General features: G+C 41.5%; 1 long non-coding RNA gene across 1 annotated transcript in view; it reads left to right on the forward strand.

Annotated features, from left to right (window-relative positions):
- LOC306942756 overlaps positions 1-25,137 on the forward strand; it is a 54,411-nt gene extending 29,274 nt beyond the window's left edge. Inside the window, exon 4 of the long non-coding RNA XR_013792334.1 lies at positions 25,028-25,137. This is a non-coding gene — a long non-coding RNA (uncharacterized lncRNA). The remainder of the gene's footprint in view (positions 1-25,027) is intronic.
- The last annotated feature ends 2,008 nt before the right edge of the window (positions 25,138-27,145 follow it).

Here is a 27,145-nt window from a genome sequence, read left to right on the forward strand (position 1 = left end):
GACAGTGTGAAAGAAAAAGAAAAAAAAGAAAAAAGAGAGAGGAAGAGAGAGTGTGAGAAAGAGTGGTGTGATTTACACTTTTCACCTTGGCACTCAGTTTTGGTGTGTTGGAATTATAAAATACTCTATTATAGATATTTTTCTGTGTCACATGTGGAGTTAAAGTAATCTTTGATGAAATAGTAGCCTAGATAGTTAAGTCTATTAACTACATTATATAAATTTTATATACTGTGGGGCTAAAGTAATCTTGATGAAAAAGTAACTAAAAAAAATACCTCATGTGATCGGTTGAGTATCTAGATTAGGTGTTTTATTTTATTTTTCCTCTTTTATCTGTCTCTTTTACCTTTTGTGTTAATATGGGTTCCTCAAACTCACGAAAGAAGGATCTACAGGGTCCTGCTAAAATGATGTATGAGAAGTTTGGGGTTAAATCGATTCAATTTTTGCCTAAGTGGCACAAAGATTTAGGATTTCCGTTCCTATAGCAGATTGCATGGACACTATCACCAGGGATTTAATAAATGAAATGTAACATGGTAAAGTAGTGTTACTAGTACTAATTTAGTAAAAACAGTAGTAAAAGTATGGTTAAGTATTTGTATGCTTAGCTGCTGCACTTGAAGTGCAGTTCAGAGGTGTGTGTACACAGTATGTGTTGTGAGTATTTCCCATTTCCAGTAATTGTACTAGTTACTCAGATACACTTAAGTCAGGGTAGTACTCCTCCTTCATTATATATAGGCAAGCTAAAAAAAAATCACATGAAGTGTGTGTACATGGTTTGAATATTCCCCATTTCGGCTTCCTAAGTAAACAGCATAACAGGGGCCGTGCATTTAAAAAAAAAAAAATGCACGGCTCTCCCTCTCTGTGTCTGTGTCTGTCTTAATGTCTGTCTGTCGGTCTGTCTGTCTATCGTTCTGTCTGTCTGTCTGTCTGTCCCTCCCTCCCTCTCTACCCCTCAGCTCCCACTCACTCTCGCTCTCTGTCTCTCTCTGTGTCTGGTGCTGTGGGGCAAAGGCCAAACTGCGCTCCGGCACATAGTGAGATGGGGTAGAATGGTTATATTGTTTTAATAACATTTGGTGCCCAAGTTGCACCTGTAAAAAATGAGGCATTCTGCAGTATGAGTATTGTGCTCTGAATACTTAGAGGTCAATACTGATACTCGGATACTTGTATACTCAAGTACATTTTTCAAATCTGTACTTCTGCTTGTAAAAAAAAAAAAAAAAAAATTGGTTTAAGGTTAATAAGGTAGTATTTTTAGGCTCAAAGGAGTATGTTTGCTTATAATAAAGCAGCGGTATTGGTATTTGATTAACTATAGGAATAACTAATTTACAGATAATGTGTTTATATTATCTGTAAAAGAGGGATTCGAAGTGAGGTATATTTTTTAAATATTTAAGTGCATTGTGCAATAAAAAAAAAATAGAATACTTTGTTTTCTTTTTGAGATATCTTTCTCTCTCTACCTGTCTCTACGTAACCTCCCTCCATATAAATGTGAAATGCATGCGCTAGAGAACTCTGTCTCTCTGCGTCTCCTCCCTCCATTTTACAACTGTGTAAATGCGTACGTAGAACGCTGGGTCTCTCTCTCTCTCTCTATCTCTCTCTCTATCTCTCTCTCCATGGCTTCTCTCTAAGTACTCTCCCTCCATATAAATGTGTAAATGCGTACGTAGAGAACGTCGGTCTCTCTAAGTACCCTCCCTCCATATAAATGTGTAAATACGTACTGTAAGAACGGTCAGGAGAAGTACAAATATTAATATTATTTTTTATTATTATTTTTATTTTCATTTTTTTTAAAACAATAATTATTGTTTCATTTCATTCACCAGTATTTGTTGTTCTTTTCTGTTTTATCTCACAGATACGGAATGACTATTGATAAAATAGTGTATTGCCTCATTCTGATCAGCTGATGGTCTAACATTGGTCTTATAAATCTTAAATAGTTAGGTAGTGATGTTACAAAGTTCAGTGCTCTCCAAACAGATTTCCTTAACAGCACTCACATAAAACTAAGAGGAACAAATCTCAAAAGGACAGATAAAACACTAGGCCTGCCCTTTGATTAGGTTGAAAAAGGTTACGGGTAACCGGCACAAAGTCTATAGATCTATGACAAAATATAATTAATGATCTTGTTTCAGGTGTATAATGATCTTGTTTCAGGTGGAGAAGACACTAAAAGAGGGTCTAACAAAGACGTTCTAAAGGATATATATTTAGAATAAGTGTAAAGAAAAATAGCAGATCTACAAGCTCTCATACGGCCGGAATGTTTATATATACTGTAGGCTAATTAACCATGTACTGTATAGATAAAAGAAAAAGGATCTCCATCTTCCCCAGTATATAGATTATTTTAACTGAATTATCCCATCTTTGGACAATCTACATTTCATTTCATTATGAGTCATTATCCCACCTCATCATATTTTTATTATTTGGGTAGAGGGACACCTTCCACTTCATTTTATTATTTGTTTTTCATCACCATGAGTTTGGCTTGACTAGGCATATATCCTCCCCTGAATAGACTTGATTCTATATTGGGCCTTTATGGTACTAATTTGACTCACCCGGAAGCTGCTACGATCGGCGCAGGAGCGCGACAAAGATAACATCATCAAGTACCCCGTCCCCCTCTCCAAGCTCTGCTTGGTATAAGAACTGTGTTAGGTGCATCTCCGACGTTTTCTCCCGTTTGCGACAGAGATCAAGTGTATCTGTCAATGAGAACGTATAGGCTATATTGTCACCTGTGGGTCACCTGTTATGTCACCCATCCTGGGGGCGGGGTGAAGATTCGGCTCTGACAACGAGCAAAGAAGAACTATCGCAGTGTCTGCTCTGATGAGCTACTAAGAACTTTGCCATTGGCACTTTCGACGGCGCAGGAGCGCTACAACGGTGCTGGGTTTCATGGGAACCCCGGACACATCATCTTCTTCATCATCATCATCATCATCATCGAGAGAGAAAAGTCATTCTGTCTCTCTCCCACAGTACCATCTAAATAATGAGTGATTGTTTGCCTAGTCAAAGTCAAAGTCAAAAAGACTGTTTTTTTTTAGGTGTTGACAAATTGGGAACCATACAACCCATATTACATCAATCATGCAACACGCTAGTTCATGAAGTTACTTTTTAATGAGGTTACATTGAAATGTTAAATGTTTATTTCTGTATTAATTGATGTGGTTATTGAGAAAATCAATAGTAGACATGCAGCATTACCACGCCAAGGTCATAGTCCAAAGCTGTGTGGATATAAGAGATAAGGATTTGGGTGCGGGTAGTAATGTTCATGGGGGCTCAAAGTTCACTGCAGGGGAAAGCCCGGGGTAATCAATAAATCTGGCTAGTCTAAAGCTAAACTAAAAAGTTGAATAATAGAAACCATAACATGTTGTATGTTGTATCTCAAAGAGGGTGTTTACAATGCCTTTGACGGCCGGTAAAGTCCCTTTACAGTTTGAAAAGAAAAAGTACAGTACAGAGACATTTTCCAATGTTGGTGAAATTTTTTGGTCCATCTCTGAGATTTACAGAGATGGAAAGAGGGATTGGAAGAGATAATTATCTCTGGGAAAATCAGTATATGCACCTAATGGATATATATATCTTTACCACTAAAGCTATTATGGAATTATTACCTTATATATAGAGTAAATAGGTAAATCTAGGAGAAAATGATATTATGGTAAACACACAGGCCCGCTCCAGCGTCATCCTCTCAGCACATGCACACACATACACAAACAGAGGAACACAGACAGGTTCCCTCACAGGTCAAAGTCACCTCGACTGGACCGGACTGAGCAAACAATGGGACCGGATGGTTCACACACACACACACACACACACACAAGCTGACTTAATAAAACACGTACACAACACTCACTCATGACAGAGGATGACCGGGAGAAGATGACCGGGACAAGATGACCACACGGTGGATCAGACCATCTGAGGAAAACTTGTGATTGGCGGAGTGGCGGCACTAAGAGACTATAATACTATGAAGGTTGTTGGTGAACTTCACTCATTGTCACTATAGGATGATGGGTCCAGAGCTGATAATTCATTATGAGCTCTGCGGTAATCAATATTGGTAACATCTGTCTCTGTTCGTTATAGTATGATTGTATAGGATTCATATATTATGATTTGGCTCAAGCACCATTGTAACTAGAAATAGGACATAAAACGAATTGACATAATCTTAACTTCTCCTGTGTATTATTCTGCCTGGTATGAGTACATTTTGGGAATAATCATCAAACGAACGCGTGTTGATTCCATGTTGTTTTGTCTATACCTCGTTAAGGGTGAGAAACGGACTGGGATCTCCAGCAGAAGCATGCAAGTGTTCTAATGCTGCATTCTCAAAGTGTTCTAATGCTGCTTTCTCTAAGTGTTCTAATGCTGCATTCTCAAAGTGTTCTAATGCTGCTTTCTCAAAGTGTTCTAATGCTGCATTCTCAAAGTGTTCTAATGCTGCGTTCTCAAAGTGTTCTAATGCTGCGTTCTCAAAGTGTTCTAATGCTGCATTCTCAAAGTGTTCTAATGCTGCATTCTCCAAGTGTTCTAATGCTGCATTCTCAAAGTGTTCTAATGCTGCATTCTCAAAGTGTTCTAATGCTGCATTCTCAAAGTGTTCTAATGCTGCATTCTCAAAGTCATCAGACTTCAAATACACAGCCCTTCTTCCTTTCTTTCTTTGCAGTGATTTAACATGAACTAATTTGAGGAATTTGGTATCATCATTACACCTCAAGACAACAACATAATACTTTTTTCAGTTCATTTTAATTTTAAGTCTTTTAATTATTATTTGAGTAAATGTCTGAGATTATTTAATACAAGGTGTTGTCCTACACAACATGGTCCTTGGATTTCTTTGTCAACATTAGTGACACATTATTTTACTATTAACTGCTTTCACTAGTTTCTCAGTTCTCAAAGATACTCGAAAAGATTTTTGTTGCTAGGTTGCTACGATGGGAACCATATGCACAAAAAACGAATTTCACCCACTCTTTCACTTTGTAAATATGTGGATGTGACAATAAAGTGGATTCGTATTCTGGACAATATTAATGAAAATAATAACGTGATAATGGACGGTGATACAGGTTTTAGATCGACCAGATAAAATGCAGTGGTGTTGATGGAGTTGTTAAGGCAATCAACAGTAGGTCGGGTGCACTTACAGTAGGCTAGTCCACTATACGTGAGAGGGAGACTCGGCCACAGATGACACACGTGTAGGCCGGTCCCGTCCCGGAGTTGTTGATGGTGTGGCGGACGGTGTCTTGTTGTTTTTCATTCCTCTTTTTGTCCTCGTTGCTTACGTGTTGAGCCAGTGTGGTTTCATATGTGTGCTCACGCTAGTTTTTAATAATTGTAATGGAATTAAAGTACAATGTTTGGATCCGAGATGTAGCAGAGTAGCAAAAGTATTGGAAGTACAATACTTAAGTAAATGTACTTATAGTTATACTTTCCACCACTGAATATATCCAAAAATGAATCCAACGTATCTTCCCAGCAGGACCCATGCACCCCAATTAGCCCACGGCACCAGAGGAAACAGAACCTCATCAATAAACCATGCTGACTTATTTCAGATGCTAATTAAAGATTGAGCAGTGCTTTTCAAACTTTTTGTGCCCAAGATATACCAATATGCAAGTCATAGCGAATTGACAAGCTTATTATTTTACCTGATGACATACCCAAAATAGTAATCCCAGATTCAAAGGTGTTATTCAAGTATTGGCCTATATGTTTAAGTTTCGCTTCTAAGAGTGACCGTGTGTCTGAATTCCAGCAACCACACTTCAAATAGAGTACTATACCGTCTGAATACCAGCACTTACACGTCAAGATTTGTACTGTGTGGATACCAGCCCACCCACTCAAACCGAGTAGTACTGCCTGAATTGTAAACCAAAAAAATCACACCTGTGTGAACTGAGTGGTGCCCCCCCCCCCCCCCCCCCCCCTCTCTCTCTCTCTCATTAGCGGGCAACAGTGCAGCACTATCTCTCTCTCTCTGTTTCTGGCACAACAGCGCCACTTTTGCCCCTACTGGTACTCGTCACACGCAAACATAGTCACATAGGTTAACACGGACATTGCTGTTCCTTGGAGTGGTTGCTCACTCAAAAATAGACTTTATACTTTATAGTTGTATATAGTATATTGTAATAATAATGTGTTTCACGGCGCACCTGTGTGATTCGGTGCAGCATTTTGGAACTACAGTCACTCCACCCCCCCCCCCCCCCCAAAAGAGACCAGTCCAGTGTCACGTTTGGAATAATAGCCTGGAGTCAACCTCCATAAATATCAGTGACTGTGTCACTTTACATATTTACAACAACGTCATGCTTCTGCCAGCTGATATCAGGAGGTCTCAGCTGCAAGCAAAACCGTCCGGGTACATTTTCCGTCAATCAATACAACTTCTCTCTCTCTTTCTCTGGAAATTGGAGTGTACCGCTATCGCATACACAGTCATATCGTCTCTGTCGGGTGGAAACCTCATATGTCCAAAACTGTTGTGTACTTTTCAGGATTCAAATAAAAACAAAATAGCAATAATAGCAGATCTTACAAGCCAAACATGCGTGTTTGCTTGGCGTCGCATTTCGAGCTTGCAGTAGATCGGCTGCTTTTGTAGCATGATCAAGTAGGGCAGTGGTTTTCAACCCTTTTCATATCAAAGGTACATTATTTATTTGACATTTGAGCCACCGACCACCATTTGATGAGATTTTAGCCTCTCAGACCCAATTCATATTTTGTTGTCGTTGGATAAGATTTTGTCCACAATTACATGCTGTATTGATGGTACCATAGGAGAGACAAATATTCTACATGCTCTAATTGTGTAGAGGGATGTCAAACTCAAATACACAGTGGGCCAAAATAAAGAAATCGGTCGAGGTCGAGGGCCGGACTGTGTTTCAACACACGGGCACCGCGGTCATGAGGACGTCCCAGGCAAACAGCAAAAAAGGAAATGCATTTAAAACTGAAAATGCATTATTATTAAGCTCAGTTTCCTGTTCTATGATCCTCACCAAGTACTGATTTCATAGTATGTGATATGTGCCAATGCACTCGCAGTGAATTGTCTGGACTTGTAGTATTATGGTGGTCCGTGCAATATACCAGAGGGCCAGCTCTAATACTAATTAAATATCATCCCGCGGGCCAAAGATAATTCATCCACGGCCCTTGAGTTTGACATTTCGTAAATTAAGTAATGCAGAAGGTTAAGAATAATTGGACACATGAGAGCGTAAGAATGTTACACTCTGAAGAGTTAAAGAGTCCATTTGGTTACCAAATCTCCATCAGTTGGCTGGGGACCACCTGGAATTAACCCCCTCAAGGACCACTGGTTGAAAACCACTGAAGCAGGGAAGCCAACTGACCACTGAAGCATTACCTTACAAAGAAAAAAAACACACACCAAAGGTTAAAATATGGAGATACGAGGTTTCTGCCCAACAGTGACGACACACAGTTCTAGTGGCAGTGTAACGGGAGCATGTAAGACCGACATGGTGGCGACAGACAGCGCTCCGTGTCTGTTCAGCAGTCGGATGACCTGGCTATGGAAACGCTCCCTTCAGTCTGTTGTTCATAGTTGTGCATCTGATACTGATACTGCTGTATCGCCTGCCTGGCGGTATACTGTAGCACTGATACCGCTGACTGTATCGCCCTGTATAGCACTATGAACAGACTGACTGAGGCTGGGGTGGCGAGTGTCTAATGATGCCTCTCTCTGTCTCTCTGCTGTGAACTATTTACTGCTATTATAAGACCTGAGGCCGATTCTACAAAGTGTTTTCTAAAGTACAACCTACAGTATAATGTTGCTATATATCAGAGATTCTCAAACCTTTCCTGTCAAGGAACCCCATCTGAAAATATTTGGTTCCACGGCACCCCCAGAAGCAAAGATTTCAGTTAAAAATGTCCGTTTAAAAAAAATATCTCTATATTATATGTAATGTATATTCAAAAATAGTAGATCTACGAGCTCATAGCACGGCACAAAGTGTCACGCTATGAGCTTGTAGATCTACTATTTTTGAATAGCCAACAAATGTGCTGTGTATATAGCAAAAATCTGAAATGACACGGATGCTTAATTTGTCTGTCTTGTTCTCTCGTGCTTGCTCTCTCCCTCTCTCTCTCGTAGTGTATATAATGCTTCAGGTCATCATGATTGAGGATGCTGAAACGGTTTGATGGCATGAAGAAGCATTTTGAGGACACACTTGAAAACGAGCTGCTATACATCTCCGAGGGCTTAATCCCTAATAAAGAATTTACAAGAACAGCATGTCGTATCCCTTACATGCTCCCTGCTTGCACAATTTCAGGTTGCTCGCCGCCTCCAATAGCAGTGCTCGCCATAAGACCAGCGGAATTATACATGTGTGAACAACCGCAATTTGCATGCACATCTGTGAAAACACAGCCATATGGCAAGGCTGGTTTGAGGCAATATAGAGCAGAATGTGTGCAAATGGAGGAAACAAAAGGACTCATGGGAGATGACACAAAATCAATGTCAGAGAGAGGCTTTCTAGACTAGAGGAGCACGGCTATTTCCTGGTGGAACGTACCAAGCTGTCGGGCAGAACTTTTTACGTTTATTTTTTTGTTCATCTCTATTTTGTTCTCTTTAATCTCTGATAGCCAATCTTCAAGCTTTGTAGATCTGGTATTTATTTTTACAATATGCATCTGTGGTACTGAGGCAAACACTGGGCGTCCCCAGTTCAAATATGTTTATTTTGGAGTGAAAAAGTTGGAATTTAACCACTGGAGTTAAAGTCAACTTCAATATGTGTTGTCAGAGCAGGCCTACTGAGTCCACACACCACAGAGACACAGAGACGCAAACAATCACATTTTGAGTCGCGTGTGCGATTCCTTATTGGTGCCACTGGCTCCATTCAAGCTGGATGATGGACACACCTGGGGGTCCCCGGACCACCACTTTGAGAATCACTGGCATGAAGGTGTAAAGTCACGTTCGACGGCTGTGTGGCATGATGATGTGACATGGTGTCCACTTGTCACATCCCGGTGCGGCTCCAGTTTTAACAGCACCAGTCGATCTGTGCCCTCGCCATAAGACCCTGGCGCCAGGCAGTGGAGGAAAAAGTACTCAAATGTTTTACTTAAGTTAAAGTATCAATACTGCAGTATTGTAGAAATACTCCGTTACAAGTACAAGTCCGGAATTGTGTGTGAAATGTCTCATTTCAAGTTTTTCAAATGTATACAAATCTTTTGAAAATAGCAGATCTACAAGCTCACAATGCATCGCAACGCATTTTAAATTTAAATTAAATTGCGAAATGTATACAGGGCTGAAGTGTTTACTGTATGTTTTGTAATAATAATCAAAATCTACAAAGTAACTAGTAACGTAGTAAGTAATGTTCAAATAAATGTAGTGCAGTACAAAGTACAATATTTTCCTCTGAGATGTAGTGGAGTAGAAGTAAAAGTACTGGAAATTGGAAATACTCAAGTCAAGTACAAATAACTCAAAATTGTACTTAATTACAGTATAAGTACATGTACTTACTTAGTTACTTTCCTTAATTACTGCCCCGACGTTCTCACAGCTTCACAGCTTCACACCACCGTGGCCAGATTTAGAGGAGAGAAAACAAGCAGATCTATATGAAAACAAGCCAGCCCTGTGGGGGTCCTCGTAACCCTATATACATCAGCCATTTGAAAATAAAATAACAAGCTCACAATTTTATTGGCCTAAAATATTGTGTGTATATAATGAGTACCACAGACGAATAACAGTCTAAGTCCACACTATTGATCCATAATATATAATTGATAGATAAGGGTTCAGGACAACGAGGCCTTTTCGTGGAGGGTACTGTTTTTTGTCTGTGGTACTATTATATACTATACATTCATGAATCCACCTGCTGACCAGCTGTTAGCGATTTCTTTAATAGGGGCTTATATGTGACCATACCATTAACAACCTATATACGGCAAAAATATCACATTTTCATTATGCTTTAAGTATAGCATGTGATGTGTCAACTATGGGGTTTTCATCATCCTAAATCCATTCCAAGCATTAGTTTTGCACAAAAAACAATCCTTGGGCTAAAACAGCCATAGCCGTCATCACAAATGTGATGAGGTCAGCACATTTGGAATGGAATTTGCTTGGAACGGATTCAGAATCATGAAAACCCTCTAGTTTGACACGTCACATGCTATAGGTTGTTAATGGTATGGTCACACATAATAGTCCGTGAGCCAGGGGGGTTGGTCTGTACCATCTGGCCGAATAAGGCTCATAGTGATTTTTGTGAAGGTATACAGTACATGTCTAGAGTTAGAAAATATGTGATAGCATTGCACCCGTGGTAGCTTTATGAGTGCTATCATGCATTTTATTTTATAACACTAGGCGAAAATTGCATGGATCAATATGAAAAAAAATAGTAATACACCCCCCAAAAATGATAGAAAAGGTTTTTCCAATTGTTTCTGGTACCTCTAGGCATGCTTAAGAATATACTGAAAATATAGGAAAATATATGTTCTGGAAAGGCGTCATTTTCAAGATGGCGTCCAATATGGCTGCCAGGAGCTTAAAATGGCTATAACTAATACTAATTCATCATTATTTGGGGGTTTAGGACTAAAGGAATGTGGCTAAATCAGTGAAAGTGATCAGTTAATTATAGGGATGTGCCGATGAGACATTTTGGCCGATATCGATATCCGATATAATTAATTGCTGTTATGGCCGATAACCAATATTACCAATGTCGATCTCATTCTGTATTGAAAGATTATAATTTTGTCTATTCTGAAAAATACATGTAACAGGGTGTCTGTACTGCAGGCTTAGGCAAGTCACATCTAACTTAAATACCTTTATAATATTGTGAGCTTGTAGATCTGTTCAAACTGTTACTTTGGGCTTGTTTATCTGTAAAGACAGACCGATTAATTAATTTACATTTTTTTATTTATTCCAAACATGTTAAAATATAAATGAGAAAAGGCAAAGGAAATAAACGTCCAAAAATAATAATAATAATGATCTTTCATAATCCTTAACTTGTGTTTATGTTCGAAAGTCGGGCAGATACTGGCACTGAGGAGGATATTGGAAGGGGTATGGGAGCGCAACCTGTCAGTGGTGATCACATTCATTGACTTCCAAAAGGCTTTCAACACCATCCACCGGGGGAAACTCATGAGTATTCTACGTGCCTACGGAGTTCCAGAAAAGTTGGTCCAGATGATAGAGTCAAGCTACAGCCAGACTCGAGCCAAGGTCCAAGTTCGGCCTCAAGCTCAATACCAAGAAAACAAAGGTAATGACAGTCAACACCGAGGACAAAACCATTGCCACTGCAGACTTCAAGTACCTCGGGGCCTGGACTGCCTCAACTGAAAAGGATCTGAAGGTTCGGAGAGCACTTGCCTGGAAAGCCTTGCACGGGATGAGGAGAGTGTGGAAATCAGACATGGGAGAAGACCTTAAGAGGCGGCTGTTCATAGCTACTGTCGAGACATGGACCCTCACAGTACAACAGGAAAAAGCCCTGGATGGCCCAAGAATGCTACGAATGGCACTAGGTGTCACATCAGAAATGTGGACCACTATGGGGACCTACCACGGGTCACGGACAAAGTCAGAGAGAGAAGGATGAGGCTGGCAGGGCACTGCGTCAGGTACCCAGAACTTGAGGCAAGTAAATTGACTATGGGAGCCAAACCCAGGGCAAAGCCAAGGGGGGGAAAGAAGCGTACCACCTATGTAGATGTGCTGCGGCGCGACAGCTTGGCTGACTACACTGCAGAGCTCAATAACCTGATGTTGGATAGGACATTGTGGACCAGGGCAGCGATCCAGGAATCCCGAGTTGGTGTTGGCTAGACCTCACTCTCGCAGTTACTATGTTCGAAAAAGGAGTAGGGAAAAGTTTATTGAAAAACGTAATCGGTCTGATTAATCAAACCGATGCCGATTAATCTAAAAACTACTCAAATCGTCCGATACCGATGTGTTTGCCGATTAATCTCCCATCACTAGTTAATTATGTATTGCCAAATCCAAAATGGTGTCCATACCACACAAAGTGATGTTCTATTGTACTGCATTATGTAAAAACAATACAATTACAAAATGAACAGAATAACTGTCACATAAAATCAATTTCTTATAAGTAGGTCAATCTTATGTGCTAAAGGTCAGGTCAATGTCTGTCTCATAAGCAGGTGTGTCCAAGCATGCAGCAGATACAGTATGGTCACTGGTTGACATGCACAGTATTCACCTTACCATTGATATGCAGCTGTTTGTTGTTGTAACCTACAGCAGGGGTATTCAACTAGATTGAACTGTAGAATGATGGTGTGTGGGGGGCCGCACAGCGTGCACGCTTTACTGAAAATGTGGGGGTTCTCAAAATGCATTTGTGCTCAAACACAAAGATGTATACATTTGTGCACAGTAATGAGCAGGATAATATGAATATACAGCTATATGTTACCTTAGAATAGATGTAGACCTATTTGACAGTGCATAAACATAATTGCCTTGACATTAACGACCTTCAATGGGACAGTCCTGTGCAACCTCATATCCATGTGCAAAGGCAAGATCAGAGCACAAAATACTTTGCTGGCAGGGAACTTCCCAGACTACCCTGATGTGCTGGGTGAGTTGGGTGTCACAATGTAACAATCTGTTGCTGCTGTTGTACCACGCCAGTTGTACTCATATACAAGTGGAATGTGGCAGACCACCAAGCTCAATTTGAAAGTTCAGGTAATGTCACACAATTTGGATGGGAGATCCACATTTTGCTAAGGGTGACCTGACACCTGATGAGATGTTGAAGCTACAAATGAGAAGTGATATGAAAGAGGATATACTTTTGACGATGAGGTAGATCAGGATTTGGGTAAGATATTGCTGCCAATCAGGAGGGCTAGGGGGATGTGGTGGGTTGATTTTATGTTCCTGATTATGAGTTGAAGCTTACAGATATTGAATGTAGTTGCAAAAGATAAATATTATCATATTTTCTTATGCTATTATTACAAATGTATAAGTATAAGTTGTTATAGAAATAGAAATAGTTGTTTCTGTTTCATTGACCAGACCTTTAACATGTGAGATTGACCTGATATAAAGGCCTTTTTTGATTATGCCAATTACCAAAGTTTGGGCAACCAAGCTAAAATTGTCCCCAAATACAAATCAACAACAAAAACGTAATATGAAACAGCATTATTAGGTTTGGTATTGAACAGATAGAAGTGTCAAATGGACTAAAAGGTGATGTAATGGTGAACGGAAAGTTATCTTATGCATTACTTACACTGTACACTTACACTATATTTAGTTTATTGAATTTCATAAAACATTTCATTAGAATTTATGTTCTAAGATGGTTTTAAATATTTACAGTTATTTACAGAGGGAACCTTTGTGCTGCATCTTTCATGAAAACAGAAGTACGTCTCATGTAATATATAGTCCCTATATGTTGTCTCTCCTGTAATAGATAACATTTCTAGATGTGCTAATTTTAACAACTTTTCAGAGAAATATATATAGTCTGAGCTGTATCCCAACCATTCTTCAAAGATATATGATCAATAATAGGAGAGAACCATCAGTTTGAAGTAGAATGCTCCATTCGGATTTTGAAAATTGTGTTTTGGCATGTGGTTATAAATGGAGTGATAACACACAGAAAGCTACCACAGATTTTCCTAGCACTAGGGATGTATACCTTCCCAAAAATCACTATGAAACTTATTCACCCCATCGGTACAGATGACCCCAGATTTGGGGTCCTGGCTCACGGCCTATAACCCCCTATAAAAGAAATCCCTCAATGATGACAGCCGGTCTAACAGTAGAATATCTGTACAATGAAACGACATTAGGAAACGAAACAAGAAACAAGCCCCCAAAAAAGAACAACCCATAACTACAGTACCGATATCTACAAGCAACTTTACAGAAAAACAAGCCCAAAGTCGTTTATAATAAGCGGACATGCATGGAAACACTGCTTCAACCCCCCCCCCCCCCCCCAAACAAGTTCCACAGTTCTCAAGTTCTCAGGATGTGGGCTGGATTAGTTTATCTCGGTCACACATGCAGGGAGGACTAACATCGCTGTGCCGGTAATGACATTGCTATCTGACAGTGTGCCGCGTTTCATGTGTGCTCTAACATTTTCCTGTGAAGGACCCCCAACATTTTTATGCATTTGGCCCCCCCCACCACCTGAAAAGATTTTGTCCAAGGGGACCCCGTTAGAGAAATCATTCAAAGCTTTCAAGATTTTTCAAAACGTTGGAAAAGCCAATGTCGATTTGGTATCATTGAATATGCGCTAGGACGTGTACACACGTCGGTTGGATTGCTTATGACGTGTGGGCACGTCGGATGGACTGAGCCTGTTAACTCATTAAGACCTGAGGCCGATTCTACAAATGCACACTTTCAAGTTTTTTTTCAAATATGTTAAAAAATAGCAAACATCTAAAATGACAGATTCCTCTTAATGGGTATTAACTAAGGGTTAAAGTGGTTAAACTGATGCTGTATGCTAGGACCCCCTGGAACCCCCTCAAGAACCCCTGGGGGGTTCCCGGACCCCCACTTTGGGAACCGCTAGTTTATCTCAGCCACACAGGGAGGACATTGCCAGCAATGACATTACAATCTGATTGTGTGTGCGCCGCATTGCATTCGTGTAAACATTCAGCTGTGTCACAATGTTTCTAATTAACAGTCAACCTTTAAAACGGAGCGGGATTTGGGAGGGAAGAAATGCGACGTGACGACAGGTAGCGTGACTCATGGCACATGTATGGTGCGTGGCGTTGTCATTGGATTGGAGGACAGTGAATGTTCTGTTTTGTTTTTGGTTACCAATTACATTTCCTATCATTCAGCATAAAATAATGTGTATGGACAAGGGAGTAAGGTGAGAGAAGTGATAAAGCAGAGAGAGAGAGAGTGTCATGTTTCCTATTAGAACTTAAAGGTATATTCAGTGATTTGACTTAATCTAAATATCACTTATTTTTTCTTTGGGTCAAAAAACCCTAGTTTCAGTTTTGGTGGCGGGTGGCAAAGCCTTCATCCAATCAGGATGCCTCCAATCATGATCGAGTGGGGGCGGGCCTTGGTGCACATGCTGTTGGCCTGTTGCACTTCCCCTCACTGTAGAGCGTGCATGTGCACATTTTGTTACCGGGGCGGACTGGGTGGTTTTCCAAATCACTCAAATCACTGAATGCTCCTTTAATGTATAACTTGTAAGGTTTGAGTTATCCTCAATTCATTTGTGCTGCAGCCAAACATCAGAGGAGTTAATTAAACGGTCACTGCACTGCACTCAAGTTTGAAATAGAAAATAATAACAATGTTGAAGAGACGAAACAGATATTTACTTAAAGTTCATTAAACTTTTTAAAAGGTCAGAGTATACCGAAGGCCTAGCTAGGTAATGGCATCCTTTGAATGTGAACGTATGAAATGGGTGAAATAAACCAACGTGAATCTGCTGATGCAGTTCGGTGCTTTCCGAGCCGTCACACAGGGTCTAATTAAAAGTGTGTCGACATCTGACCATGACTGCGGGAGCTCTTTCTACCTTACAGGGGCTGGAGATTACCTGCAATGCTGCAAACAAACCCAGGCGAGAGCTGCGGTGCTGCAGGTGCAGAACGCTGCCTCAGACTGTGTTCAACGTACTGAATATTTATGCTTGGTCGATAAAAAACTATCCTGAATTCACAACACTTTGCCCCCTTTGAAGTGTCCCTCTAATGGGGGCTTTGCAAAAAAACATCTCCCATTAGGTTAACTGTAGGCCGACCCCGGGTGGATGTTGTTTACAACCGTTAAAAGTCCCTCGGGAGCCATTAGGGAGGGCCATGAGGTTGGGCCCCCCAGAGCTCAGCGAGGGGCTAAGCTGCTGTAATTTGTGGCTTCAGAGCGGTGAGGAGAGGCGGTCCCGTGGTGTGGTCATGTCAGGTTCCTCCACGCGGCTTCCGATAATGAGTCAGGTTGGCTCATTAAAAGCCTTCCACACAAAAGAGTCTCTGACATCAAAAGATTCCACGCCTCTGCCAGCGCAGGCTCCACACATTCTTCTGACCACAATACCGTGGTGTCACCATGTTAAAAGTCACACAAAGGCCCTTCTCGGCCAGACTGTGACAGGGAATGTCATGCTAACAGGGTTGTTCGGTGGTCTCGCCAGTTTGCCTCCCGCATCGAAATGAGTCTTCACCTCTGGAAATCATTAGTCATGCTCCGATGTTTGTCAAAGAGAAGGAGAGAGATAAACAAGGATAAAAGAACGCAAGCTCAAAGTGAGACTCGGGTCTGTGTGGTCGACATGAGGTCCACCACATTGCAGATGGATGTCCTTGGGGGATGAGGACGGACGTGGGTGACATTCCTACACTTGTTGGGTACATTATGGCAGGGGTTCTCAACGTTTTTGGCCGGGGACCCCCGGAAATGCTTTGGCAATGTCTCGGGACCCCCGCCCCGCCCCCTCCTGACCCCCAATATAAATTGACTGCTACAATAACCTTAACCCATTTTGGGTGTTTTAAGCATTGTTATAATTTAGCTATTGAAAAATAGCAGATCTACAAGCTCATAGCGCGCCACCGAGTGGCGCGCTACGAGCTTGTAGGTCTGCTATTTTTGAAAAATCGTGAAAATAAAATTTTAAAAAAATCTATTTTTTTTTAAAATAATTTGTGGACCCCCTAAAATAATTTGGCGACCCCCCGAGGGGTCGCGACCCACGGGTTGAGAACCCCTGCATTATGGTACATTAAGTTGCACTGTATGGCACGCATACATCATGGAGCCACTTTACACCATGGCCATTTGAAAACATGAAATGCCTTGATGCTTATAGGTGATGTGCTCTGAGTACCAAAGTCCTGACGTCAGTCGTTCAGCCCCCTGGGTCACGGACGTTTATGGAGAATAACATTGGGTCATCTTAAAATCGTCTCATATCAGCATTGTGGTCCAAAAATAAACAAACTGTCTCTGCAATATTGTCGGAGAGGTGGCTCTGAAGGTAACAGGAATGCTCACCTTAAAGCACCGTCGCCCTTATTTCATTCCGCTGACCTCGCGCCGACCGCTCGGTGGGGCGGTTATTGTATTCTTGTTTTACTGAAAATAAGGTTAGGAATAAGTTTAGGGTTAGGCATAGTTTTACTGGGGTTAAGTTTAGGAATAGGGTTGGGTGTTAAATTAGGTTAAAGTTAGGAATAAGGTTAGATTTAACCGTTCAAGTATAGTTTACTTAGGTCACGTTTAGGAAGACCAGGCTGAGCAGCAGAAGGTATCTGTATCAAATACGAGTGACTGCCCAACGTAAACGATTCAGAGCAGTGACTGCCCAACGTAAACGATTCAGAGCAGTGACTGCCCAACGTAAACGATTCAGAGCAGTGACTGCCCAACGTAAACGATTCAGAGCAGTCTGTTTCTGGACAAAAATGAACAATTCGGCGGCAGTAACATTAGTGTTTTCTCGCCATCAGTTGATGCTTCATATATATGAGTCAAACCACCACGATCATCTGTTTATTTTTGGAACACACACAAAAAGAAAACCTAGATAGGATATGTAAATTACATCAGACTTTGTAGGAAACTTTACCTCTGACTATACTTGTCTCATACAGAATCATCATCCTATTGCTGCAATTCTTCACTGGCTACGTCTAACTTTTAAAGAAGGTAAAGCTGGTGGTTATAGGGCATGTACCACATAAGCTCTATAGCTCTCTGGCAGTGTAGTTATCGTTTGATTCCCGGACCAGCCGGATTTAGCTTCATGTCACTATACACACTCTCCCACCTTTCCCGTCTCTCTACACCTGTTACGGGTGTGAGTATGGTGTGATTGTGTGGCAGAGTGTGTGCGGGTTTTGTGTCAGTGTATGTGTGGGTTTGGTGTCTGAGTATTCACTCCCAGGTGCTGACCATCATCTGATTGCTGGCTGCCAATCGCCCTTGCTTCTGGTGATTGGTTGGAGAAGACTATTTAAGATATGTGAACACCTGTGGTCTCTGGCAGCACTTGCAGTAGTGCGGTCCACCCGCAAACACACTTTGTGTCATTTCAGTTCATTTGTATGTTTTGCTTTAACCTTTACCTTTAGTCATTTTTGCTATTATGTCTGAGCACTGGGCCACGGAAGCCTGCTTTTTGTATTCAGCCATTTTGTTAGAGTAAATTAGAGTAGACAATATAGGGGTCGGGACTTATTTGTGGGTCACAACCAATTTTTTGTAATTTCGGAACAATGGGAGGTCGGCACAATGGGAGGTCGGAATAATGACATGGCACCAATTTTTATGGGTCGTGAAAAATCACAACTTTTCATTAATTAAAAACAATTCCAACATTTTTCATAATATTTCATAAATAGTAGTAGTAGTGAAAATAGTCAATCTACAAGCTAACAACATGCGATGTGTTGTGAGCTTGTAGATCTGCTATTTTCAGTAGTTTGGGCCCCAGGGAGAGTCTCGAGCAAAAAGGTTTGGGAAGCACTACAAGTCTACACCGACCTATTCAAAATAAAACAGAATTGCCCAAAAAGTTGTCTTTAAATACAATGAAAGTAAAGCTGCTCCCTTGGGTATTGACTCCGACTTTGCCTGGATTTCTGCCCTCTTCCCAGTCATGAACTGCATGGAGCCACTTGGCACAATGGGAGTGCGACAGACAGACGACAGATGAGATTACTTCTGACAGCTCTGCTCCACTGGGGCTGGACAGCAAATGTCAGGAGCCGAGCGACAAATGAAGGAGTTTCGAGTCAAGGTTTTTTTGGGGGGGTGCTCTGCGTGAACTTACCTGTAACACCAATAGTTCTCAAACTCTTTCATGCCAAGGACCCCCATAATGATATATATTTGGCCTCGGATCCCCATCTGAAGAAAAGATTAGATTTGTGCTAAATCAATTCAAATTATATAATAAAAAAAGATTTTTCAAAAACAAAATCAAAAATAGAAGATTTACAAGCTCGCTACGTGGCAGGCAATGAGCTTGTAGATCTGCTTTTTTGAATAGCCAACGCTAAACTCAAAAATTCAACTCTGATTCTTCTGAATGCCAACAGTTTTCTGAAAAACTTATATTTCTATATATTAGTGGTTATCCATGTCAAGGACCGACCAAACTTAGCTATGTATTTGGCCGCGGACCCCCATCTGAAAATATTTTATTCCAGGGACCCCCTTGTACCACTTACCATGAAGAATGTATGAGCATAAGACATTGAGAACTCATTGTAGCAGCTGTAGTATGTTTAGTAAATAATAAATATATACATTCCCATTATGCTGACCCATATGTTTTAGAGGGTTATAGAGCAACACAACACATCTCAGTAGCAAACCACAGGCACAATTGTTTATATGTTCAATAACCCACCACTGTCAAGCGCCTGTGCACAAAATGCAATAAGCCAGAGTAGGAAACGACCGTAAATTGCCTTTATACAGTACGTTATTGAAACTACGCTGGAGGATTCAGTCCTTTCACTTCCTTAGTGGTGTATTAAGTGGAATTACATGATTATAGGACCCTCCATCAACCTTACGGCAGCCTGGAGACATGCAGGCACAGAGCCATGGTGGAGCTGCTCTGCATCTCTCAGTTGTACTCTGTTATAATATGCAGGTGGTAGAACAACCGAGTCCATTTCCACATTAGAATTTCACAATTTTGCCCATAAAGCGGAGTAGAACAAAATGAGATGTGATCATCTAGCTGTTAAGCGCTCGGGTGAGTTTGAACAGATGCTCTCATTCTATTGTATTATGAGAGACCATACTTCTGTATTTAGTTAAAGGGATAGTTCACCAAAAACAATATATATATACTTTTTCCTATCGATTACTCACCCCATGAAGACTTGAATTCATTCATGGATATTGTTTAGTTTTCGTCGTATTCTTAAGCTTATATTCATGACCAGCAGGGAACCATGAACTGCTGCTCTGTGATTATACTTCGTCATACAACAGTGTCACACAGCTACAGTTCAATGAAAGGAGAGATCAAGTTGCAAATGATTAGTTTTATTGCATGAAAGATAACATTTTGGCGATTAGACTCCCAATTGCATTTCATGTATGAGACTAACTTTTAATAGGGATAACCCCCCCCCCCCCCATTGGAGTCTAGACGCTGGTGGTGGCAGTGCAGATGAACCTCCTTCAAATGTGCTAAATGTGCTGGCCTCTCAAGCTGTAGATGACAACAGAGATCTTCCTCATTGAACCTTTGCTAAAAGCTACATTTGTAGCTGATCTACAACCTCTGAAATTGAAACTTTTAGAAATGTATGTAAAAAAAATAGTTTAGAAAATGTGCAAAATGGCCCCGTGCAGGCCAGTGCGAAAATAAATAAAAGCCTGCTGCAAATAGCCGTCTGATGGTTCCATTTAAACGCCCAAGCTCCACATTTATTTTGCGTGTTAAACGCCCCGGGCTACTATTTGGAAATATACGTTGGCCAAAATAGACGCCAGGTTGAATGTGTTATAACTGCGGACGCCACAACCACTCCACCATAATGTCTGCTGTTCTTTCCGTGACCTCTTTGTCAGCATTACGAGAACTTCACGGGAGACCAGAGCAGAGACGAGCACATGCATGTGTTTGCTCCCCCGCTGCCTAGCCATCAGGGCCGCATCTACCATATGGGCACTTTGGGCCCAGGGGCCCTTGGGCACCAGGGGCCCCTCAACAGAAATTTTCCCTGCTAATCTGAATGAAATAAATGGTGTCTAAAAAGATTAGTGTTTTATTGTTGGTGAGAAGGGCAGTTGAAAAGTGCAATTGTGTGTAAAGCAGCAACAATGCGCTAGATTGGCTGTCACTCTGGGGGGGGTAGGCGACCGGAAATAGGACAATATAACGGCATAAAACTGCACCAAAACGTCTCCAAAACAGCAAAAATGTTGCGCGCGCGTGAAGGGGGGCCCTTCGAGCTTCAGTGCCCAGGGGCCCTCAGAGGTGTTAATCCGGCCCTGCTAGCCATGCACAGCCCATATAACACACCGTTCAATGAGGCAGTGCACATTTTGTACCATTCTGATACACTGCAGGCCCATCACATCCCTCAAGATGACATAGGCCCGATGCTGGCCAGGGTCCAAGGACGAGTAAATGAGCCATGCATGCGGAGGAAATACAAAACCACCGGGAAAGAATCGATGTCAATTTACCTCACTGTCCTGCGTTGACTTACGACCTAATTTAAGCTCTGTCGTACGGCGCCGTCAGCAGCCCGAAAATAGCGGACCTACAAGCTCACAGCGTATCGCGTCTGCTATACGTTGTGAGCTTGTATGTTTGGCGAGCAACAAAGTATGAATAGTGCATTCATGTGTCGCGCCGGACTGTGTCGACGAGATTTACGTTTTTCTCCCTGTCGAATTACATGCAGCATGCATTATTCATACACGGCCGGAGAGCCTTCAGATAATCAGATTTAATTATACTAACACCTGTTTATGGCTGTTTGGAGCGCTATTGCCCATTTCACCAGCGGCGTTTTTATTTTTCTTCCTCCGTGCGGCAGAGACAGACAGACAGACAGACAGACAGACACCGGCGGGGCCCATGCAGGTCCGACCCTAAATGCCTTTCATTCAGTGTGACTCACAAGGTGTGATCCAGCTGTAATTGAGTTCATTTATGTGTAGAGGATACATCCTGCGCTCTGGAGCGAGCTCGCAGTGCATTACACCGGCTGATGGCTTTGGTAATCAAGGCTAATTGGTGAATCGCATGTTTGTGCTCATCCCTTGTGACCCCTACAAATGAGAATGGTGTTATTGCTCCTGCATGCAATACCCCCCCCATTCACACACAACACACACACACACACACACACACACACACACACACACACACACACACACACACACACACACACACACACTCGCGCATCTGTTGCACCGTTGATCTCGCACCACCCACGACTGCTGTATTGCCTGCTGTGCAAAGTAAACAAGGGAAGAGACATTATGGGCTCCATCTTGCGCCACCCTTATCCCTAAACGTATTTGCCATTTTTTACTATTTTGAAAAACATGTTAAAATAGTTCAACTAGCCGATCTACATCGAGACATTGTGATCTTGTAGATCGGCTATTTGAACTATTTTAAAAGGTTTTTTAAAATAGTAAAAAATGGCAAATTAGTTTAGGGATAAGAGTTAAGGGGTGGCGCAAGATATAGCCCATATGTGTTTATACATGATGTGTACAAAAAATTGTGTAAATTAAAATTTGTTCTATAAACCGCTTAAAATAGATATTCTGTTTTAATTTACTAGAGCGGTGCCCGTTGGGCACTGGCCTACTTGGAACGATGCAAGTTGGAAATGCATGCCTCACCCAGTTTGTGTCCCTTTTATGCCCATATATGGAGTTATTTGTCGGGCATGCCCAAATATGGAGTCTATGCAGATGTCAGAACATACTGTATTTGTGATGTCAGAACAGGCCAGCTCCATATATGGAGCCTGGGCAGGGGCCCTGTCCAGAGCCCGGGCAGAGGCCTTTTGTGGCAGTTCTGGACCGCGTTCCAATGTGGTGTTCCACATTTTGGTGGCATAGGAGCGAAATGAATAGTCCCTTGTTTGTGCCGAATCTGGGTTGCACATGGTTTGTTGAACTCCCTCTGGTGTTGTGGGTGTGGATTGACATTAAGGAAGTATTTAGACAGGTACATGGGTATCTTGGTGGTGTAGCGAAACTTGTGGACCAGACCCATTGCAAGATGCTGTACTCTGTCGTCGACCCTAAGCCTGTCAAAGTGGTCAGGGGTGAGGAGGGTTCGTGGAGTGAGGCCAAGTAGTAGCCTGACCAGTTTGTTTTGGGAAGTCTGGAGCCTTGTTTTAAGGGCCTTTGAGGTGCATGCATAGTCGAAGAAATCTTGTACGAGGGCTCCTGTTAGGGTCTTCAGGGTGTTTTTGTTGACCAGTGAGGAGATCCTGCATAGGAATCTTGTTCTTTGGTTTGATTACGTTGGTGGCCATTTTATCACCGGAAAGATTTGCCTCCAGATTTTTTTAGTTTAGTTTATTTGATCATCCTTCAGTTTCAAATACAATATTTAAAGACAATGAATGGAATGGAAACAAAACAAAACATGAAGATGATCAAAAGGAATAGGCAGAAGCTAAAAGCTTATAAATGCCTATCCTACAACAGAACATGATTCGTAATACTCATTACATTAACATTAACAGATTCACAAAACAAAAGTCAGATACGAGAATTCCACCCTACACCAAACCCACCCCCGTGTCACCGTAGACTGTAGAGATCCACCAGGATCCATATGAGTTACATAGCACTACATAACCAGATTACACATTATTATTGTTGTTATTATCCTCATTCACATTACCCTCATTACCAATGATCATTATCATTTATGTTGTTGCTGAATAATTTTAATGTTAACATAATTACAATAATATAAATTAATGAATTATTAATAATGACATCGCTAATGACTATCAATACCTGTACAAAATGTACAGAATGGAACCTATAGGTAGGTAAGGCAAGTTTGAAATCTTGAGGGACCTGTCCCTGTTTGATGGAGAGGTTCATTATGTGGGTGATTATTGGAGCTATAGAGACGGCTGAGTCTGAGAAATTTGGAGGGAATATTATCATGGCCAGTGGCCTTGTGGCGTTGCAGGGCACTCCGTTTTTAAGTATCTCATCAGTTGTTACCATTACCAGTTTAAAATCGTCTTTACAAACACTTATGTTTTTGTATAAGGCTTTGATATGCTCTACCCCAAAACGCCCAGAGTGGGAGGGCAGTTTGTTAACCAGCTTTGTTGCGATTTTTATATGGCACAGTTGGTCAGTTGGTCTTTTTGCTGCTCTGTCGGCCTCACGGCGACTGTGGCTCAAGAGGTAGAGCAGGTCGTCCAATGATCCATGGGTCGGCGGTTCGAATCCCGGCTCCTCCTGTCTACATGTCGAAGTGTCCTTGGGCAAGACTCTGAACCCCAAATTGCTCCCATGTGCTGGTTGGTACCTTGCATGGCTTCCGCCGCAATCGGTGTATGAATGTGTGTGTGAATGGGTGAATGTAATGCACAATCTATGTAAAACGCCTTGGATAAAGGCGCTATATAAATGCACCATTTACCATTTATTTACCATTTACGTAAAAGCCCTTAATGACTATGCATTATTATTTTGTATTTTATGTGTCCTTTATCTTCATACATACACTTTTAATTATTTGTTGCTGCTTGACTTTTCTGTCTTCTGTCTGTATTTTTAAAATGCACCGACCACCTTTGTTAAGTTGGTGTACTTAAGTACAATACTTGAGTAAATGTACTCGGGGACGACTTCACCACTTTTAAAACTATCTTCATATAATTGGTCCTCACTAATGTCCATGATAAAATAGCACAATTGTTTTCTACTCGGTCTGTGCCTGGGAATCCAAGCTAATAGAAAGTGCAGGCTTTCTATCGCTGAAAAGTTACAATTCTATAAAGGAAGCCATTGTTCTGGCGATAATAAGAACAATTTTTGTAAAAATCTTGTTTAAAAAACATCTACCCAATCTGCCTGTCACTGGGTTTCTGAACTGCCCACAGCCCGAGTAGAAAGAAATTGTGCTATTTTACCATGAATATTAGTTCATTAGTTAGTTCATTAGTTAGTTCATTAGGACCAATTATATGAAGATAGGTTGAAAAGTGGTGAAGTCGTCCTTTACTTACCTAACCTTCCACCACTGAGTAAGTGCACATACATGCTCAAACTGTGCACTTCTCTCCCCATCTCCCCCGGATAACGTTTGGCTTGCTGTCAGACCAGCATTTTGTACTTGACTCGTCCCCTGCCGTATCAGCGCAATAGAACACCCCTGGAGTACGGAATGGCCTGTTCAGCTCAGTTCAGACCAGCTCAGCATGGATCATCTCTCTGCAGCACACCTCCACGGCCGCCCGTCTGCCCGCCTGTCCGTCCGTCTGTCCGTCCATCCGTCTGGCTGTCTGCTCTGCGCTGCAGCAGCATTGTGTTACGCCGCAGCCGTGGGGCTCCTGGGCCGTTGGCCGACCTTGGACATGTAACCGATCCGCAGGACAAGGTCTCATGGTCAGTGGTGGAAAACAGTACTTGCATGTTTTACTGAAGTAATGGTATCGAGACGATACTGCAATAAAGTAATACTGGAAAAGTCCAGAATTTAAAATGTATACTTGAGTAAGCGTACACAAGTAAAAGTAGCCATTATGCAAATATTTTGAAAATAGCCGATCTACAAGCTCACAATGCGTCGCATCATGACGCACATAATCAAAATCTACAAGGTATCTTCAAATAATTGTAGCACTCTAGTTATAGGTGACCACCGAAAACTACAACATGGCGTCACGCCGCGCTGGTGATAAGCGACACACCGCTCACCCAAACACATCTCTCTGTTTTTACTAACCACCACATGCAGAGTGACGCATTACTTTACCTGGGTTACATCATCTTCTGATACTTGAATGTTTTGAAATGAAATAATAATACCATACCGTGTAGTTTCATTAGCGCGAGCGTGACAAGATAGGCTACAGTTTGTTGTTACGCTGCTGCTGCTGCTCTGAATACACGTGAACGGTAAAGTTGCCAAGGATTCGACAGTGACGTCACTGTTATGCTATGCAACACGGAAGAAACAGACTCGAAGCCGTTTACCAGTAAGACGCCTGGGGGCGAGAAGCGTGCACTGGCCATATATAGAGTGTGTCTTGAGTGTACAAGGTTTGATGAGGTCAGATCAACATATGGAATGTCAGAACAGGTCAGCTCCATATATGGAGATCTAAGGGTGGCAGTGGACAGTGGTGGCAGTGTCTTGAGTGTACATGGTTTGATTAGGGCACAGGTAGGGCCGGGCCATAATTTCCGGGCCTGTTGAGAACTCTACTTTTCACCGGCTGCCGGGCGTGACTGCACAAATAATTTCAGGGCAGGCCCGTCTAGAGTTTAAATGGACAGGTATCAGTCAAAAGGGAGACATCGAAGAGGAAGGATGGATGGGGAAGGATCAACATATGGAATGTCTGACATATATCCATATACTAATACGCAGATTATTGATAATGGACCCATCTGTGGACCTTTCTGGTGGTCCCATGGATACACTACTGTACTCAGCACTGTACTGTAATTTGGTGATATTTAATTTCCTTTATTTTTGCATATACTTTGCACTGTTGTTTGCATAACTCTTTGCAATTGTCAGATTTAGAATTGTGTTTATTTCTTTCAGATTCATTTTCTACATGAATATAATCATAGTATAACCATATAAGATGAAATGGGAACTAAATGCTGCAATTTGTAAAAATGACCAAATAATATGACTCCTAACGTCGTTGAAGCGGGACTCATAAAATGTCCTTGGGATCCATCTAAAAGACCACCCCTGGGTCCCGGGACCCATTAAATTGAAAACCTATTTACATCACTGCTTGAAAGAGATTAATGCTGAGTGAGCTCTGCGATGTCTGGCACATTAATGTCTGTCACTTTCCTATCTGTTTTCCTATCTGTCATTCTCTTTCTCTCTCTTGACCCCTTCCCCTCTCACACACGCACGCACGCACATATTTTGCATTATGTAACCAGGCAGAATATCGCTGAACCCCCCCACACAAACATTTCATAGTCAACAATTAGTCTATAATCATTCATTTGTGATTACTGATTCTTGGTACTCGGTCTTGGAAGAACATGTATTAATTATTCACTGAATGAATTCAGATATACTGTATATATAACAGAAGTGAAAATAATCTTTATTACAATTTACAATTTACAATTTAGGCATTTAGCAGACGCTCTTAATCCAGTGCGACTTACATTGAGCAAGAACAAAAAGCATGGGAATACATCACATATGTAAAATGCATTTATCGCGAAACATGCGTAAGCTAA

This window comes from Electrona antarctica, assembly GCF_951216825.1.
Source record: "Electrona antarctica genome assembly, chromosome: 18".
In the NCBI taxonomy this organism is placed as follows: Eukaryota; Metazoa; Chordata; class Actinopteri; order Myctophiformes; family Myctophidae; genus Electrona; species Electrona antarctica.